Consider the following 19439-nt stretch of genomic DNA (forward strand, 5'->3'; position numbering starts at 1 on the left):
GGCACTATGCTGGGTGTTTTTCAAGCATCATCCCATTCGATTCTCACAGCAATATACTCTAAAGCTGAAACTATTGCTCTGGATGGGAAAATCCGAGGCTCAGAGAGGAGAGGTGTCACGTCCTAGGACACACAGCAAGTTATAAGAGCTGGCATTGGAACCCCGGTCTTTCTCATACAGAGGCTAAGCTGCCTCATCATTCATTTCTGGACGAACTAAGGGCTTTTCTCCGTGGAAATGGGGAGAAAGAAGATTCAATGGAGAAGCCTAACACTGATTCCCGCTCAAGACAAGTCCAGGCACTGGCGCATGGTGCCACAACTCAGTCTCCGACCCAGGCCTTTCCCTGCACTGGAGAAGCGGCGCGCATGCGCTCGGCTTCCCTCCCGGCCCCGCCCCGCGGGAAGCAACCGCTCCTTGCTTTCAGCTCTGGGGCTTGCGCACTACGTCCCCAGCCAGAGGCTCCTTCCCGGTCGGGGACTTCCGGAACGCCGGAGTGTGGTTCCGGGTCGTGTGCGGCTCAGGGTAATAGGGCTGCTGCTCGGCCGGCCGGCGGCGGCTAGCAGCAGGGGCATGAGGGCGAACCCGGGAAGCGGCAGCTGAGCGGGCCGGGAGGAGCGCCGGTCCCCGTGGATCCCGAGAGTGCAGAGCTCGGGGCAGGGGCCGGGAGGCGTGGGGGAGCCGGGCCCTCCCCTCAGGAACGTGTCCCGGGGCCGACCCGGCCCGTAGTGTGGAAGCAGCTTCAGGTAAAGGTTGCCCCAGCCGCCAGCTCCCTGCCCCAGCCGCCTGCTCCCCGGCAGCCCACCAGCTTGCCCACCTGGCGGCCCTCTCACCCCTCCGGTTTCGGCGCTGCCCAGCGGGCCGCCTGCCGGGCCCTTGTTCAGGTGGCCCGGGAGCATTCGTTTCGTGGCGGTTTCCAGAACTGGAGGCTGTCAGGAGTCTGAGGCGGGTGTGTAGTTTAGGGAAAAAGAAGCCAGCGGACCTGGTAGTGTGGGTGTGGGAGGTGCAGTTGACTCCGGCAGTTTCTGGTCCTGCACTTGGCAATATCTAGGTGCCCTGGTCTTCATAATGTGAAAATCAAGGTTTTCAAGCATTGACTGTGATCCCTGTTTCCTTGAGTCCCTTCCTCCCATCCCCCTTAAAGGGGTTAACAGCCTTACAGACTTTTCTAGCTACAGTGCTTCTGGAACTTTGATTCATTCTTTGTTTATGGGAGTGGCAAGGAGTCCTTTAGATTTGTTGAAGGCTGGGAAAAAGAGATTGTAGTGTAAACAAGAGTATGACTTTAACCAGAGACTCCCAAATTGACTCAGAAATTGGTTAAAACTTCCTTTTGAATGAATGAAAGTAACTTTGGAAGCCCACCACAGTACCTGGCACTGTGCAAAGCACCATGTTATAAACCCAAATCGGCGAAGGTCAAAACTTTCCCAGGTGTGAACAGTCAAATGGAGACACATTGGTTTTAAAAAAAAGCAGCGTCCTCATTCTCTGACAAGCACAAGGGGCGGATCCGTAATGTTAAAACCCACCTGAGCAGAAGCCTAGATATGGGTTTTATTCCGTATATTTTACGAGCCCACACAAGGTGCCTAGTAAACACGGAAAGAGTTCTTGATGAAGCAATAATTGTGTTCATGTTTTTCAGTTGACACACCTCCGGAATTTGGGGCATGCTGGTAGCCCTTTCCCATTCATCTATATGCTCATGCCTACCTTCAACTGTGTGTCCCAGACTGCACTTACACCCCCTTACATCTGTGAATCTGGCTCCTGGTTACCTTTCCAGTTCTGTCTGAAAAGATCTCCTTCTTTAATTACCCCACCCTGGTCCATTACTCCAAATAAGTAGGATCTCTAATCTTTTTTGTTCTTTCCTATTCCATTGATTTTTGTAGAACATTCTCCCTACCCTGCCTAGGTTTCCCCTTTTCTCTTTCAATCTATTGAGACGCTTCCCACAGCTCAGCTGAGTTGACCTCGCCGAACCAATTTGGGACAACCCCAGCTGGAAATGATTTTTCCTCTAGAATTCTATAAGCACTCATTTTTATCTACAATTATTTAACTTAGCAAATGTTTACTGAATATGTATATGTGTGTGTGTGTATGTATATATATGCCAGGTACCATGGTAGGCAGTGTAGAGATAAGTAAGATTCAGTCTTTGCTTCCAGGGAGATCAATTTAGTGAAAGAGAGATAAGGGAAATGAATAATTCTAACACAGTGATAAGTACATTCTGTGAAAGTTCTTGTGATGGTGGTAGTGCAGGAGAGGAATGGGTTATTCTCCTTTGAGGGATGGGATGTGGCCAGGTAAGGCTTCATGATTTGAGGTAAACTAAACTTTGAGTATTTGGGTATTTTTTTTTTTTTTTTTTTTTGAGAAGGAGTCTCACTTTGTCACCCAGGCTGGAGTGCAGTGGCACTATCTCGGCTCACTGCAAGCTCCGCCTCCCGAGTTCACGCCATTCTCCTGCCTCAGCCTCCTAGTAGCTGGGACTACAGGCGCCCACTACCACGCCCGGCTAATTTTTTGTATTTTTAGTAGAGACAGGGTTTCACCGTGTTAGCCAGGATGGTCTCGATCTCCTGACCTTGTGATCCGCCCGCCGCGGCCTCCCAAAGTGCTGGGATTACAGGCGTGAGCCACCGCGCCCGGCCTAGTATTTGGGTATTATATAGGGGTTTCTATTGTTTAATCTCTTTAACCTCAATTTACAGATTAGGAAGACCCAGAATAAATTAAACAGCTGTTAGGAGACAGAGCCAGGATTCAAACCCAGGTCTCTCTGATGCCTAAATCTGTTCTTTTTCCATTACATATCTTGCCTTTTTCTCACACGATCTCTCTCTTTATGCAAGTACATATTGAAACAAAAAGGTATATAGAACAAAACATTTGTATGTTAAAATGAATGGTACAGAGATCTTTTAAACGCAAAGACTGTGCTCTTCCAAGGCAAGGAGATGGCAGGTAGGTTAGCTCAGCTTTGAATATGAGCAGAGAAAACAGTCTGTAGAAAATAAGCATGGACTCTGGATTCAATTCCTGGTCCCTGTTTTTACAGGATATGTGACCTTTGGCACATAACCCTAAGCATCATTTTCTTCAACTAGAGGTTAGGTTAGGGAATAATACTGACCACATGGAGTGTTGTGAGTATTTATTGAACTAATGGGGATAAAGGGCCTGGTTTGTGGTAAAGTCCCCCAAAATAAATAGCTATAAGATACAAAGGTATAATGCTTGAGGCATGGTTTTAGAGTGGTGAATGAGTTTACAGCCTGAGTCAAGCAAGTCATTGCTTCTTTTAGCAGGGTACAAGGACATAAAGTTGGAGGGGCAAGTAGTGGTCAGAGTCAGTGAGGGTTTGAATACCAGGCAAAGGAGGTAAATTCCAATTTCTGCTAATAACTTTTCCAGTTAATAAATACTTCGAGGATCTGTGATTCATTTCAGCAGTGCCAGGCAAAATGTTAGACCTTGGGGGTACGAAAAGAAGTAAAATTGGGTCCCTATCCTGAGGTTGTTGACATTCTAGTGGAGGAGATGTGTGTGCGTGGGTGAACTATAATAAAGTACTGTGGGTTCTAAGGTAGAAGTCCCCAGGGGTACCCTAGAGCACTGAGAAGGGAACACTGATGATGGTAGGTAATAGGTAATGAGTACTTACTCTGCTAGCATGATGTTAAATGCTTTATCTCATTTTTTTTCTTGTGTGAGAAGGTGTTATTAGCATCCTGATTTTACAGATGAGGAAACTGGGGCACAGAGACCTTGAATAACTTCCTTGAGTTTTTGCTACTGGTAGATCTGTAAGATAGAGGGGATTATGTGCTGAACACTGGGATGTGCACTCTTCGTTACTGCACCATGTTGCTTGTTCTTTGTGATGTGGATGGGGTCCCTCTGGAAAGGCTTCAGAGAGAAACTCGCCCTTGAGCTGTAGCTTCGGTGTGCCAGTCACTGTGAGACAGGAGGGATCATGAGGAATGGAAGTGGCCTTTGCACTAAAGGAGCTCGTAGCCTTTTCTGTTACTTTAAATGTTTTTATTTTTTGGCGGGGAAGCTTGTTTTGCTTATTGACTCAAACCTGAAGACTTCAGAAACTTTTGCATTGAGTGGATTTATATGATTCAGGCTAAGATAATTTGCTAGCAATCTGTTATTCTAATGTATAGGCCTTACTGTTAAGGACACAGTCGTAGATGTCAAATTATATGACAAGGACTTCTGTCACATTACTTTTTTTTTTTTTTTGAGACAGAGTCTTGCTCTATCACCCAGGGTGGAGTGCAGTGACATGATCTTGACTGACTGCAACCTCTGCTTCTTGGGTTCAAAACTAGGACTATAGGCAGGTGCCACCACGCCTGGCCAATTTTTGTGTTTTCAGTAGAGACGGGGTTTTGCCGTGTTGTCCAGGCTGGTGTCGAACTCCTGGCCTCAAGTGATCCGCCTGCCTTGGGCTCTCAAAGTGCTAAGATTACAGGCGTGAGCCACCATGCCCGGCCACATACATTTTTTCCCCATGGGAGGTGCCCTGACTTGTTTCTGTGAATTTGAAGTTTTTGTGAAGTTTTTTTACTCAGAAGTCAGCATATTTCAGCTTGTGTTTAAGAGGCTTGGTGGTTAAATGTGTTACTTAAGAGTCACACAGGTAATGTGTGATAGAGCCACAAAAAACTGGCCAAAAAAGAGTAAACAAATCTTCATTAAATTATTATTATTGTTCTGTTTGAGCATCTTCCTCAGTGGTCTCCAAGTCCGTGCCTGTTATGTACTAGGATGAGTAGGCTGGGCCTTGATGAACTGGAGAGCGCAGGCCCAAACTAAAGGGGGCAGTTGCTGCTCAGCTCCACTTGCTTTTGCCATGTGAGGAAGTAGGCCCAGTGTCCTTGGATATTTTGATTTTTTTTGGAAAAGATGCTGGAAATCTGGATTTTAATGTATTCTTATTTATTTATTTAACTTTTAGAGACAGGATGTCGTTCTATCAGGCTGGAGTGCAGTTTCACAGTAATAGCTCACTACAGCCTTGAATTCCTGGTCTCAGGTGATCCTCCCACCTCTGCCTCCCCAGTAGCTGGGACTATGTGTAACTAGTGTTTTTTTATTTTTTTTTTGAGACGGAGCCTCACTCTTGTTGCCCAGGCTGGAGTGCAGTGGCGTGACCTTGGCTTACTTCAACCTCTGCCTCCTGGGTTCAAACGATTCTTCTGCCTCAGCCTCCTGAGTTGCTGGCACTACAGGTGCGCATCACCACACCCAGCTAATTTTTGTATTTTTAGTAGAGATAGGGTTTTGCCATGTTGGCCAGGCTGGTCTTGAACTCCTGACCTCAAGTGATGTGCCTGCCTCGGGCTCTCCAAGTGCTGGGATTACAGGGGTGAGCCACTCTGCCTGGCCGTGTACTAGCTAGTTGTTTTGTGTGTGTGTGTGTGTGTGAAGGAGTTTTGCTCTTGTTGCCCAGGCTGGAGTGCAATGGCGGGACCTCGACTCACCGCAACGTCCACCTCCTGGGTTCAAGCAATCCTCCTGCCTCAGCCTCCTGAGTAGCTGAGATTACAGGCATGCACCACTTTGCCTGGCTAATTTTGTATTTTTAGTAGAGACGGGGTTTCTCCATGTTAGTCAGGCTGGTCTCGAACTCCTAACCTCAGGTGATCCACCTGCCTTGGCCTCCCAAAGTGCTAGGATTACAGGCATGAACCACTGTGCCTGAGCTAGTTTTTAAAAAAATTTTTGTAGAGACGGTGTCTATGTTGCCTAGGCTGGTGTCAAACTCCTGCCTTCAAACAATACTCCTGCCACGGCCTCCCAAATTGTTGGGATTACAGGTGTGAGCCACTGCATGTGGTGGATTTTAATGTATTTAGTTTAAAAATTTGCCATTAAAAATTATGTTGATCAAAACATATTTGCAGGCTGAGTGTAATTCTAGGCTGCCTGATTGTGAACTGCAACCTACCTGGCTGCTGAAATTCTGGTACCTGGTGTTCAGAGCAGGAAGTACCAATACAGTGTTTTGCTTATTGATTAGAAATCTCATGGTAAATTGCCAGTGTGAGGGGGCATTGCAGCTTGCCCTGATGCTTTTGGAGAGTGGCAAGGTGAATGCTTTTATTGTATAATCAGGCTAAAGTATAGATTTGGCTGGTGAGATGACCTTATAATACTTCTGTTTTGTGCTGTTAGCACTTTAAATGCTACCAGATTTCTTGTCTCTTGGCCCTCTCCACAATAGTATAAAGTGGTATTGTAAATTTGTTAAATGCTCTTGTATACCTTATTTTCTTTAGTCTTCATAGTCCTATGAGATGGGTAGTATTACAAAGGGGGTAATCATCACCTCTTGAGATGAAGAAATTGGCACCCAGTGAATCACAATTTAGTAGAAACTGCAGTTGACTAGAGAGGGACTTGCATCCTGAATGTGCTGATACCACTAACAGCCTTTGGAGTTTGGTCATATCACTTACAAATCCTTGGCTCTTTCTTCCTTTTTGGATAAATAATGAGGAGTGTAATTCAAGTCTTGCTGAAATTCAATTCATAGTATCCTATACTTGAGTATACTTTTATGAATATACTTTTATTATTGATGCAAAGTGTACTGAATGTGTAAAACTTCAAAAAAAAGATAACATTTTCCAGTTCCCTATGGACTCATTTTAAGGAACTGTGTTACAAATAAGTACCATTTCAGCAGAGAAATTGGTAGAAAATTGAAGGAATGGTTTTCTTTTCAGGATGCCAAGCTTTCTGTTTCTAATTGATATGCTTAAAGTCACACAACTGATTACTGGCAGACTCCAGTGGAGGTGACCCAAATCTAAAACGCTGCCCCTCCTGTCTTGCTGGCAGGTCAGGAACCACTGCTCAGCTCTTCATCTATTCTTTATTCATTACTTCCTCTGGGAAAGGCCCTTGATGGGCCAGGTGCTCCCCCAATGCATGCAGTGCCTATTGACTATATATACTCAAGATTGAAAGAGGGTATAGAGATAACCCAGCACAGTGAGAGAAATATGGTCAGGGAGTTCCCAGCCCAAGAGTTTAATTTATTTTTATTTTAATACCCAGCTTCCACAAGGCAAAAATTGAAGAAATACTGGTCTTGTAGATACTTGTTTTCATTCTTACTCTGTTGTATAAGGAAATAACATAGCATATAAAAACAAAGAGAATAAATCCTGAGCAGTCATTCAAAATTTATTAACTCTAGTTGGCAGCAGTCTAGATATGTTGGGGAAATGGGTTTAATATAGGCAACACAAAATTTGGACTGAAAGTAGAATACAGTTTTATGTAATTGAAGGTGAGAAAAATGGGAGAAACCACTTAAAAAACAAACCTGAAATTCTAGAAAGAACAAAAAGGTATTAGAATAACTATTGGGATTAAGTTACAGTAATTGCTTGTGAAATAAGTGGAATATTATGTCACATTTATGCCTAAATATATGCAGTGTTAGATTCTTAATATCCTATACTTGAGTATACTTTTATGAATATACTTTTATTATTGATGCAAAGCGTACTGAATGCGTAAAACTTCAAAAAATAACATTTTCCACTTCCCTATGGACTCATTTTTAGGTACTGTGTTATAAATAAGTACCATTTCAGCAGAGAAATTGGTAGAAAATTGTTTGAAGGAATGGTTTTCTTTGGAAAATAAAGCAAATATTTAATCTGAACTTTGGTTACTGACATAAAGACTAATGAAGAACTGAAATGCAGACTTGAATTTTAAGCAGTGTGATGTGGGGCTTTGGGCAGACCCACTTGGATTTGATTATTGGCTTTGTGAGTCTGTAAGCTGGACAGTAATGCAAAATGGGGACAGTAATGCCAATCTCACATAGTTCTTAGTGAGGACTAAATGAAACAGTATATGTAAGTACCTAGTAAGTACTGTGATGCTTCTGGAGAGATGCAGGTCCAGGCTGAGCATCCCTACTCATAATATTCAAAATCTGGGTCAGGTGTGCTGGCTCACACCTGTAATCTCAGCACTTTTGGGAGGCCAAGATGAACGGATCGCTTGAGCTTGGGAGTTCAAGAGCAGCCTGGGCAAAATAATGAAACCCTGTCTCTACAAAAAAAATTAGCCAAGCATGGTGGTGCGCATCTGTAGTTCCAGGCTGAGGTGGGAGGATTGCTTGAGCCCGGGGGGCTGAGGCTGCAGTGAGCCATGATCGTACACTGTACTCCAGCCTGGGCAACAGAGCAAGACTGTCTTAAAAAAAAAAAAAAAAATATATATATATATATATATATATACACACACACACACGTATGTATAAAAGTAAAAAATCCTTCAAAATTAGAAACTTTTTGAACCAACATGATGCTACAAGTGGAAAATTCGACACCTGACCTCATGTGACAGGTTGCAGTTAAAACTTTACTTCATGCACAAAATTATTAAAAATATTGGCTGGGTGAGGTGGCTCATAACCAGTAATCCTGGGAGACCAAAGTGGGAGGATTGCTTGAGTTCAGGAGTTAGAGACCAGCCTGGGCAACACAGCAAGACCTCGTCTCTACTAAAAATCAAAACAATTAGCTTGGTGTGGTGGTGTGTGCCTGTATTCTCAGCTACTTGGGAGGCCAAGGCAGGAGGATTGTTCGAGCCTGAGGTGTCAAGGCTACAGTGAGCCATGATTGTGCTCCTGTACTCCAGCGTGGATGACAGAGGGAAACCCTACCTCAAAAAAGAAAAAAAAAAATTGTATAAAATTACCTTCAGGCTATGTGTGTAAAGTGTATATGAAACATAAGTGAATCGCATGTTTAGACTTGGATCTCATCCCCAAGATACTGCATGATATATATGAAAATATTCCAAAATTCAAAGAAAATCCAGAATCTGAAACACTTCTGGTTCCAAGCATTTTAGATAAGGGATACCAACCTCTACTGGCATTCAGGGCATAAGACATTCAGGATGTTAATATGGTGTAATAAGCAATGATTTCATGGAGTGGTTGTAAAAGAGTGAAACTCATTTTCAAGTCTGGATCATGAAATTTGTTAATTTCTGGTTGTGTTTTGTAAATTAGTGCACCTACCTACTGTATTGAGAGAAGGACTTCAGGATGCTGTTTTTAAGCTATTATATGAATTGATCTGTTGAGTAACAAGAAACACTTCCAAGTGTTTATATTATCCTTTTTGTGCCTATAACTGCCCTTTGTTAGAAAAGGGATATTATGTTATCCCTGTCCCCATTTTACAAATGCTGAAACTGAAGCTTAGAGAAGTAATGTAATTATTAACAAAAATATAGAGTTACCGGGCTGCGTGCGGTGGCTTATCCTGTAATCCTAGCCTTTTGGGAGGCTGAGGTTGGATCACCTGAGGTCAGGAGTTTGAGACCAGCCTGGCCAACATGGCTAAACCCTATCTCTAGTAAAAATACAAAAATTTGCCAGACGTGGCACACACATGCCCGTAGTCCCAGTTTTCAGGAGGCTGAGGCAGGAGAATTGCTCGAACCTGGGAGGCGGAGGTTGCCATGAGCCAAGATCGTGCCATTACACTCCAGCCTGGGCGACAAGAGTGAAACTCTGTCTCAAAAAAACAAAACAAAACAAAACAAATATATATATATTTAGTATATATATTTAGTGTATATATATATTTAGTATATATATTTAGTATATATGTATATATTTAGTGTATAAATATAGAGAGAGTGTGTATATATATAGAGAGAGCGCGCGTGCATGCGCAAGTGGCAAAACTAGGACTTGACCTTTGTTTAGACTCAGAGTACTGAAAAGCACTATTAATTTGTTTTTTTTTTTTTTTTTTGGTCACTTTTCCATGCTGCTCTAGATTTGGATGTTGGAACTGGCCCTGTCTTGGGACTGTCATTAACTATGGCCCTTTGCCTTCATTTAAACTTAATGTTTACAAAAAGTTGTTATTGATTATGTTGTGAGAGTATTTGATTATAGGTATAATGTTATGATATGAAGCTTAAGGATTTAATGAAAATACTAATACTTACTGATAATAAAGATTGGTGGTAAGATGGTTACTCATATTGATAGTGGGAATGTAAATTAGTAAAACTTCTGGAAAGCACTTTGGCAGTATTTATTACAAGCTTTAAAAAAAAGTTATGCATGCCTTTTGAGCTTGTAATTCCATTTCTAGGACTCTTTATTAAAGAAATCAGAGATGTTGAAAGATATTCATGTTCAAAGATGTTCACTGCAGCATTTATAGCAAAAATTAGAACCTTAAGGTTCAATAAAAATTAGAGAAATCATGGAAAATTCATAGAATGGAAATAATATACAGTCATCTTAGATGTTTCAGAAGAATTTTAGTGACATACTAATATGCTAACCATAATAAGTGAAAAAAGGATATGACATTCTATAAAGTATGGTCCCAATTATGTCAAACATGTATGCAGAGAAAAGAAATAGGTGGGCTGGGCGTGGTGGCTCACGCCTGTAATCCCAGCACTCTGGGAGGCCGAGGCGGGCAGATCACGAGGTCAGGAGATTAAGACCATCCTGGCTAACACAGTGAAACCCCGTCTCTACTAAAAAATACAAAAAATTAGCCAGGTGTGGTGGCAGGCGCCTGTAGTCCCAGCTACTCAGGAGGCTGAGGTAGGAGAATGGCGTGAACCCAGGAGGCGGAGCTTGCAGTGAGCCCAGATAGTGCCACTGCACTCCAGCCTGGGCGACAGAGCGAGACTCCATCTCAAAAAAAAAAAAAAAAAAAAAAGACATAGGTGGTGAGATTATAAGACTTTATATTTTTCTCAGTTTTAGAAATGTTCTTTGATAAATTATTTTAAAATAAATCATAGTTTAAAATGGATATTGACAAGTATGAGTACAGTCAGTGACCATCATTTTAACCAGTAGTTTTCACTAATGCAGGTGATTGTGAAGTTATAAATGGATTGTATTTTCAAGATAGTTTTCACTTCATTTATTTTGTACTTAGAACAAGGTTTCATATGTCCTGACATAAATGATGTTACTATTCCCAGGTAAGCCTTCTTTTCCCCCAAAAGTCCGATTTAAGACAGTATTCTGGAAGAAGAGCTGTATTCGTATTGGTGGTATCATTGTCCCAGTGCTACCACCACCTCTTCAGTGGCCACGGGTGCAGTGAGTAGGCCTGTGACAGCTCTGTGTTTACTTTCAGAGGGGAGTCCACTCCTGTCTGTGGAGTTGAGGTTGGCATTTGCTAGACAGAGATTGTGAGTTGAATGCTTACATATTGGGAAGTGATTTTTTGGTATGGAAAATTATAAGTGTTAAAAAGATAAACTGAGGCATAAGATTTTAGAGTTTATTTGCACAAACAGCAGTTCATGAATTGGGCAGCTTCAAATCAGAAGTGATTCAGGGGCTCCATTGAGGGAAAGTAAGGGGGGAAGCTTTTGTAGGAAGACCGTGGAAGTAAAACAAAGAAAAGATTTGATTGGTTAGTTTTACAGTTGATCACTACCATTGGAAAGTCCCCAGTTATATAGGTTTGTTGGCTGCTTCTGACTAGATAAGCTTAAGTTTTTTTTTTCATGTATGCATTTATAAAACATATCTCAGGTTTTGCTTATGTTTGCAAATAAAACAAGGTTAAGGTCATTTATAAGGCCTAACTAGTTTTGTCTGCTCGAATTTTTCAGGCCAGGTCTGATTTTTTGTTTTGTTTTGTTGTTGTTTTATTTGTTTTTTTAATTTTTATTTTTATTATTGTTTTGAGACAGGGTTTTTGCTCTGTTGCCCAGGCTGGAGTGCAGTGGCATGATCACGGCTCATTGCAGCCTCAACTTCCGGACTCAAGCAATCCTCCCACCTCAGCCTCCCCAGTAGCCGGGACTACAGGCATGCACTACCATGGCCTCCCAAAGTGTTGGGATTGTAGACCTGAACCACTGCCCCTGGACAGGCCTGTTCTGTTTTAATTTATTTTAACAAATGTAAATATCTGTCTCACTTTTTTTATTTTGTGAGAAAAAGATTGAAGATCAAATTTGTTTGGATTTCAATTTTTCTGATAGCAGTAGTTAGTAAAAATATGAGTGTTCAAATATGATGAATTGTTGCCTTTTACTCTTTTCTAATTATCATATACTTTATAATTGAAATAGTTTCAGGCTGGGCGCAGTAATCCCAACACTTTGGCAGGCTGAGGCAGGCGGATCACCTGAGGTTGGGAGTTCAAGACCAGCCTGACCAACATGTAGAAATCCTGTCTCACCTAAAAATACAAAATTAGCCGGATGTGATGGCACATGCCTGTAATCCCAGCTATAGGCAGGAGAAGCACTTGAACCCGAGAGGCGGAGGTTGCAGTGAGCCAAGATTGCGCTATTGCACTCAAGGCTGGGCAACAACTGTGAAACTCCATCTCAAAAAAAAAAGAAAAGAAATAGTTTCACCTTGTACAGTTAAGCACGATGGCCGGTTAGGTTTGTTTTTTTCAAATGTGCATACTGATTCTCTTATGTACAATATAAAAATGTGCATACTGATTCTCTTATGTACAATGCAAAAAATTTACCGAAGTATTTGAGCATGTTTAAATTAGGAAAATATCAGGCAAGATGTTTCTTTTGTAAACTGCTTCTGTCCAAAGCATTCTGTATATTATCAGAATGAAAAATGACAGCACTTTGTCATCTGTTCAAATTGATATTGCACTCTTTGCAATGACAGCTGAAAAGGCCCACAGGTGCCATATAAAGAGGTGACCATGTTGTCATATTTCATTTCGGCATCCCTCTGCAAAGCCATAATTACCTAATTAGGTTGTTAATTAGGAGATTAGCATTTCACTGTATTGATAGAATGCTCTTTACCGGTGTGGGGCGAGATACAGATTTGTCTGCTCTAATTTATAATCTCTGCCTGTTTTGTGCTTATTTATTTGCTTAAGATGCTGGTATGGGGCAATTCTCAGTTTACCTGAGAAACAGTTTACAAGCTAAGGAAGCTTTGATCACTGGATTAAAGTTGCTGAGTTAAAATATGGACACATCCCCAAAATTAAAATAAAAATTCCAAGTTGGTATAACTTGTATTATTGTTAACACAGACAACAAACACAGTAAGAATTCACATTGTTGGTATAAAAAAATTCAAAAGACGAAAACTTAAGTCTGAACTGTGATAGGGATTTATCTGTCCTAAACTAGGCAAAATAAATAAATAAATAAATAATCTTCAATGACAGACCTCTGTCATTGGGACTTATAAGAATATGTTAAATGTTTTGAACATATTTAAGAAACTGAAGCTTGGTTAATAACTTCAGAACAAATATGTTGAGTCTTCAGTTTAGACTTTCTTAGATAGTCATGCGTCAGGGTTTATTTCATTTGTACCTTCTGTCCATTAGTCTGTGCTTGGAACATTCTTTTCCCACAGTCTTTGCAGTGTTGAGTGCTTATGGAATTTGAAGTATTTCACAATAACCTTCACTTGGTGAGCTATTTGGAGTAAGCACAGTTTCTATAAAGTGTGTCTAACATTCTTTTGGGAGAGAGGGGCAGGGAAAATGATTTCCATGTATTTTCTCTGTAGCGTTTGTAATTTGCATTATGCATACTTTTCTGCCTTTTTTAGTTACAGAAATTAGGAGTTTCAGAACAATGTTAAGAGCACCATTCCCACTGAGGTAGTAGTTTAGCTTCTTTTGATCGTATTGGTATTGGCATTCAAATTGTAGTAAATGCATGTGTGCGTAAGTCCTTTTTCCCTACAGTTATGAAGAATTGCATTTGTTTTATAGCTGTAATTTTCTTAAAACTTTTTTTTTTTTTTTTAACGGAGTCTTGCTCTGTTTCCCAGGCTGCAGTGCCATGGCACCATCCTGGCTTACTGAAACCTCTGCCTCCCGAGTTCAAGCAGTTCTCTTGCCTCAACCTCCCAAGTAGCTGAGATTATAGGTGTGCACCACCACACCTGGTTGATTTTTGTATTTTACTAAAGACAGAGTTTCACCATGTTGCCAGGCTGGTCTCGAACTCCTGACCTCAGGCGATCTACCTGCCTCAGCCTCCCAAAGTGCTGGGATTACAAGTGTGAGCCACTGTGCCCAAGTTGAAAAAATTTTAAAAATTAAAAAAAATGTTTAATACAAATAATAGAGAAGGGATCTTGCTATAGTGCCCAGGCTAGTCTTGAACTCCTGGGCTCAAGGGATCTTCCTCCTCCGCCTCCCAAAGTGCTGGGTTTACAGGTGTGAGCCCCTATGCCTGGCCAATTATATACACACACACACACACACACACACACACACACACATATATATATATAAAATAATTATTTTTTTTTTGAGGTGGAATTTCGCTCTTGTTGCCCAAGCTGGAGTGCAATGGCATGATCTCGGCTCACTGCAACCTCCGCCTCCTGGGTTCAAGTGATTCTTCTGCCTCAGCTGCCCGAGTATCTGGGATTACAGGCGCGTGCTACCACACTTGGCTAATTTTTTGTATTTTTAGTAGAGACAGGGTTTCACCATGTTGGCCAGGCTGGTCTCGAAATCCTGACCTCAGGTGATATGCCTGCCTCGGCCTCCCAAAATGCTGGAATTACAGGTGTGAGCCACCGTGCCTGGCCTGTTTTCTTAATATAATAATATTTTTGGGCCGGGTGTGGTGGCTCATGCCTGTAATCCCAGCACTTTGGGAGGCCGAGGTGGGTGGATCACCTGAGGTCAGGAGTTCTAGACCAGCCTGGCCAATATTGTGAAGCCCTGTCTCTACTAAAAATACAAAAATTAGCTGGGTGTAATCCCAGCTACTTGGGAGACTAAGGCAAGAGAATCGCTTGAACCCGGGAGGCAGAGGTTGCAGTGAGCCTAGATCGCGCCACTGCACTCCAGCCTAGGTGACAGAGCGAGACTCTGGCTCAAAAAAAAAGAAGAAGCCTGGGTTCTGTGGCTCATGCTGTAATCCTAGCACTTTGGGAGGCTGCAAATGGATCACTTGAGGTGAGGAGTTCGAAACCAGCCTGGCCAACATGGTGAAACCCCATCTCTACTAAAAATTCAAAAATTAGCCGAGCTGTGGTAACGTGTGCCTGTAATTCCAGCTACTTGGAAGACTGGAGAATTGTTTGAACCCCTGGGAGGCAGAGATTGCAGTGGGCTGAGATTGCACCACTGCACTCCAGCCTAGGTAACAGAGTGAGACTCTGTCTCAAAAAAAAAAAAAGTGTGTGTGTGTGTGTGTGTGTGTATGTGTGTGTATACACACACCTATATATGTAAAAGTTCTCATTAGCTTAGCTTTTTGCTTAATTGTAATCATTTTATTCAATCAATATATACTGAATCTGTATTAGTCACTAGTCATATGTGTGGGAATTGACCAATGAAATCTACAGACATGGTCCCTGCTCTTATGAACTTGCATTCTAGAAAGGGAAAGGACAGCCTAGGTGGAGAAGTAGAACCTAACTTGAAGCGTTATAGTAATGAGAGTCAAGGTGAGTATGGAGGAGTATCTACTTTGGACTTGATAAAGTGAAATCTTCCTGGGGCAGGAGACGTCTAAGTGTGAAGGAAAAAGAGATGTCTAAGCCAGGTGACAAGACAGATAAAATTTCAGAGAGAAGAAGTGTATGTTCAAAAGTTGAAGAAAACCAAGTTCACTGAGGCCGGAGTAGAAAGAACTGATGGGATATGTGGGAGATGGGGCTGCAGATGTAGGCAAGGCTTGGTCATGTTAAGGAGTTGGGAGAGTCATTGAAAGATTTTAAGACAAGTTAGGAAACAATTGCAGTAGCCTAGGTGTGAGACATGGTGACTTGGATTAGTGTTTCTGTTTCTTTGTTTTTTTAAGAGACAGGGTCTCACTCTGTCACCCAGGTTGGAATGTGGTGGTGTGATCACAGCTCACTGCAGCCTTGACTTCCTGGCCTCGAGCAGTTCTCTTACCTCAGAGGTAAGAGTAGCTAGGACTACAGGCAGGCGCCACTGCTCCTAGTGAATTTAAAAAAGTTTTTGGTACAGACAGAGTCTGCCCAGGCTGCTCATGAACTCCTGGTCTCAAGTGATCCTTTTGCTGTGACCCTCCAAAGCACTGGGATTATAGGTGTGAACCACTGCACCCAGCTGAATTAGGTTATTGAGATGAAGAGACGTGGATAAAATCTAAGGAGAGAGAAGTTAGGATGCACAGGATGGGTAACTAAATGGCTCTGGGCTTCATAAAAGGGAGCCAAGGATCCTGGCTTGGACATTCTATATGTTTTCTAATTTTATGTAAGTTTGAGAATATGTGTTTAAGTACATCATAGATAAGGGTTCCAGGAGTCTTATTTTCCAAAAAGAAAGTAAGACCCCACAATATATACTACTAGCGACTAGTTTTCTTTTATGTGAATTGGGAAGGATACGAACACTGGAGTGTCACTTTGGGGCCCTACGATGGAACAGTAGTTTTGTGAGGTAATGAGAAAAACTGAGGCTCAGATAAATGTGACCTTCCCAATTTTCTCAGCAACTAAGTGCTGGAATTGGGAGCATACCCAGCTGCCATGTCATGTTGCCTTTCTTGGTTTATCTCCTTCAGTTTGTTTATTCCAAAGTGAAGAGAATTAACTCTCCAAGTACCAGTAGCTCGGTAGGCTGCTGACAGAGGTATTGTGTTAGTGGTAGCTTCTCAGGCAGATCCCCCGGTGTGGATTAGAGTGTTGTCTGGTACTCTGGTAGGAGAAGCTGCTCCAGTGTGTGGGGGTTTGCTTCAGCAAAGCCACAAGTTCTGATGGGATTTCTGGTACTAGGATTAACCTCCTTCAACTAGAAATGTAGGTTAGCCACCTTTACACAGGTCACCAAGGTATATGACAGTTCTCTTTCCCCCAGAAGACTTGGAAACTCCCATTTTTGCATGAGGAATTTGATGTCTATTTGATATAATCAACTGATATTACAGATTGTTTAAAAATTTTTGTTTACTGTTGCCAATTCTACTTCTTAGGTACTTTGTTGGTATCCTTGTGTTGGAATCACCTGAATTAGAAGAAATCTAGGATGTAGCATGGATTCTAGCCTTCCTGTGTTTCTATCCCCTTTCTTTTTAAAAAATTGAGATATAATTCGAATACCATAAAATTCACACCTCTAAAATGTACAATTTAATGGTTCTTAGGATATTCACAAAGTTGTATAACTGTCACTATTAGCTAATTCCAGAACATTTTTGTCACCTCAGAAATAAATCTCATATTCATTAACAGTCACTCCACTTTTCCTCCTCCTGCTGCTGGAACCATTAATCTACTTTCTGTCTCTATGGATTTGCCTATTCCAAACCTTTCGTATACAAGGAATTACACAGTTTGTGGCCTTTGATGTAGTGTAATATTTTCAAGGTTCATCTATGTTGTAGCGTGGATCAGTACTTCATTCCTTTTTGTTGCCAAATAATATTCCATTGTATGTCTGTACCACATTTTGTTTATATGTTGATCAGTTGATGGACATTTGGGTTATTTCTACCTTTTGGCTATTATGAATACTACTGTGAACATTTGTATACAAATTTCCATGTGAACATATGTTTTTAGTTCTCTTGGGTATATTCCTAGGAGTGGAGTTGCTGGGTCATATGGTAATGCTCTGTTTAACATTTTGAGAAACTGCCAAGCTGTTTTTCAAAGCAGCTGCATTATTTTACATTTTCTTCAACAATGTATAGGGTCAGCCTCCTTTCTGATTCTCTCCTCAGGTTCTGTATTTCTCTGCTCTGGGCTGGAAGCAGCTCTAGGTCTAGGAATTCCACAAGCCTTTTGTTTAAATAGGTGGGAAATTATCTATTTTTCTCTGTTCAGCCAGGTTCATTTTACAAGCATGTGTGTACCAGGCATATGCATTGGGCATTAGTGATAGGAAATCCAATGCCCTTTCTACTCAAGGACTTTACAGTCCAGCAGTGGAACTTCTTACTAGGAAATGTGAGGTGAGGGGGAAAGCCAATGAAGAACGTAATAGCTTATAAATTCATGAGTTTACACAGCATGGATAGCTAACTTCAGGATCTAGCCAAAGATTGACTTTTTTTTCCCCCCCAACTTCTGTTTTTTCTTTTTTCTTCAGGCTACCCTTTAACTATTGCTGTTCCTTGGTTTTATCCCTAGGTTACTATTCTTACGTATTTTCCCTGGGCAAAATTCACAGCTATGGATTTACCTGTCACTTACATGTTGATGTCTCCCAAGTTTGCTCAGACCTTTCTCCTGGGCTCTCAGGTTTGTGTTTTGATGGATCTCTATTTGGGTAATCCTTAGACAACTGAAGCCCACTCATTGTGTCTGAAACATAACTACTCATCTCCCCACTACCTGATAATCTGTTTTTGCTTTTGAGTTTGTAGTTTTACTTGTTGGCACTATCACACAAGCCATAAACTTCCCCCTTCTTAATCCTCCACATTCACTCGGTCACCAAGTTCTACAAGTTTTTTTTTGTTTATTTGTTTGTTTTTTGAGACAGAGTCTCGCTCTGTCGCCCAGGCTGGAGTGCAGTGGCGCGATCTCAGCTCACTGCAAGCTCCGCCTCCCAGGTTCATGCCATTCTCCTGCCTCAGCCTCCCGACTAGCTGGGACTCCAGGCGCCCGCCCCATGCCCGGCTAATTTTTTGTATTTTTAGTAGAGATGGGGCTTCACCGTGTTAGCCAGGATGGTCTCCATCTCCTGACCTCGTGATCCGCCTGCCTCGGCCTCCCAAAGTGCTGGGATTACAGGCGTGAGCTACCACGCCTGGCCCATAGTACATGGTTATAGGCTCCTCTAGCATTGTTCTCATTCTTCTTCTTCTTTTTTTTTTGAGATGGAGTCTCGCTCTGTCGCCCAGGCTGGAGTGCAGTGGTGTGATCATGGCTCACTGCAACCTCCACCTCCCTGGTTCAAGTGATTCTCGCGCCTCAGCTTCCCGAGTAGCTGGGATTACAGGCACCCACCACAACGCCCAGCTAATTTTTTGTAGAGCTGGGGTTTCACCATGTTGGCCAGGCTGGTCTTGAACCCCTAACCTCAGGTGACCTGCCCGCCTCAGCCTCCCAAAGTGCTGGGATTACAGGCGTGAGCCACCACGCCTGGCCTGTTCTTTATTGTGGCCATTTGTATACTTGTCTTTAACCCCTTGTTTGACTGTAAGCCTCTTGGGAATAGGGACTATGACTTAGCACTTTATACACCTAAACCTCAGCATGTAGTATGTATTCATGCTTATTGAATGAACTGATAAGTCTCTGTATACCCATACTTAGACTTGTGTGTGAGGAGTGGAGTAAGAAGATTAAGATGAAGTGAGCTTAAGCTGGAAATGTGAGACAGCATATTGTAATGATTGGGAGCAGGATTCTGGAGCCAGGCTATCCTGACTCCACCTCTTACTAGTTGCGTGGCCTTGGACAAGTTTGTGCCTAAGTTTACTGA

General features: G+C 42.2%; 1 protein-coding gene across 1 annotated transcript in view; it reads left to right on the forward strand.

Annotated features, from left to right (window-relative positions):
• The first annotated feature begins 475 nt into the window (after window positions 1-475).
• The window catches only part of MAPKAP1 (mitogen-activated protein kinase associated protein 1), a 271714-nt gene continuing 252750 nt past the window's right edge, over window positions 476-19439 (forward strand). The window contains 1 exon segment of the mRNA XM_025359175.1: window positions 476-746. The gene's annotated coding sequence lies outside the window, so the exon portion shown is untranslated.

Source organism: Theropithecus gelada, chromosome 15, assembly GCF_003255815.1.
Source record: "Theropithecus gelada isolate Dixy chromosome 15, Tgel_1.0, whole genome shotgun sequence".
In the NCBI taxonomy this organism is placed as follows: domain Eukaryota; kingdom Metazoa; phylum Chordata; class Mammalia; order Primates; family Cercopithecidae; genus Theropithecus; species Theropithecus gelada.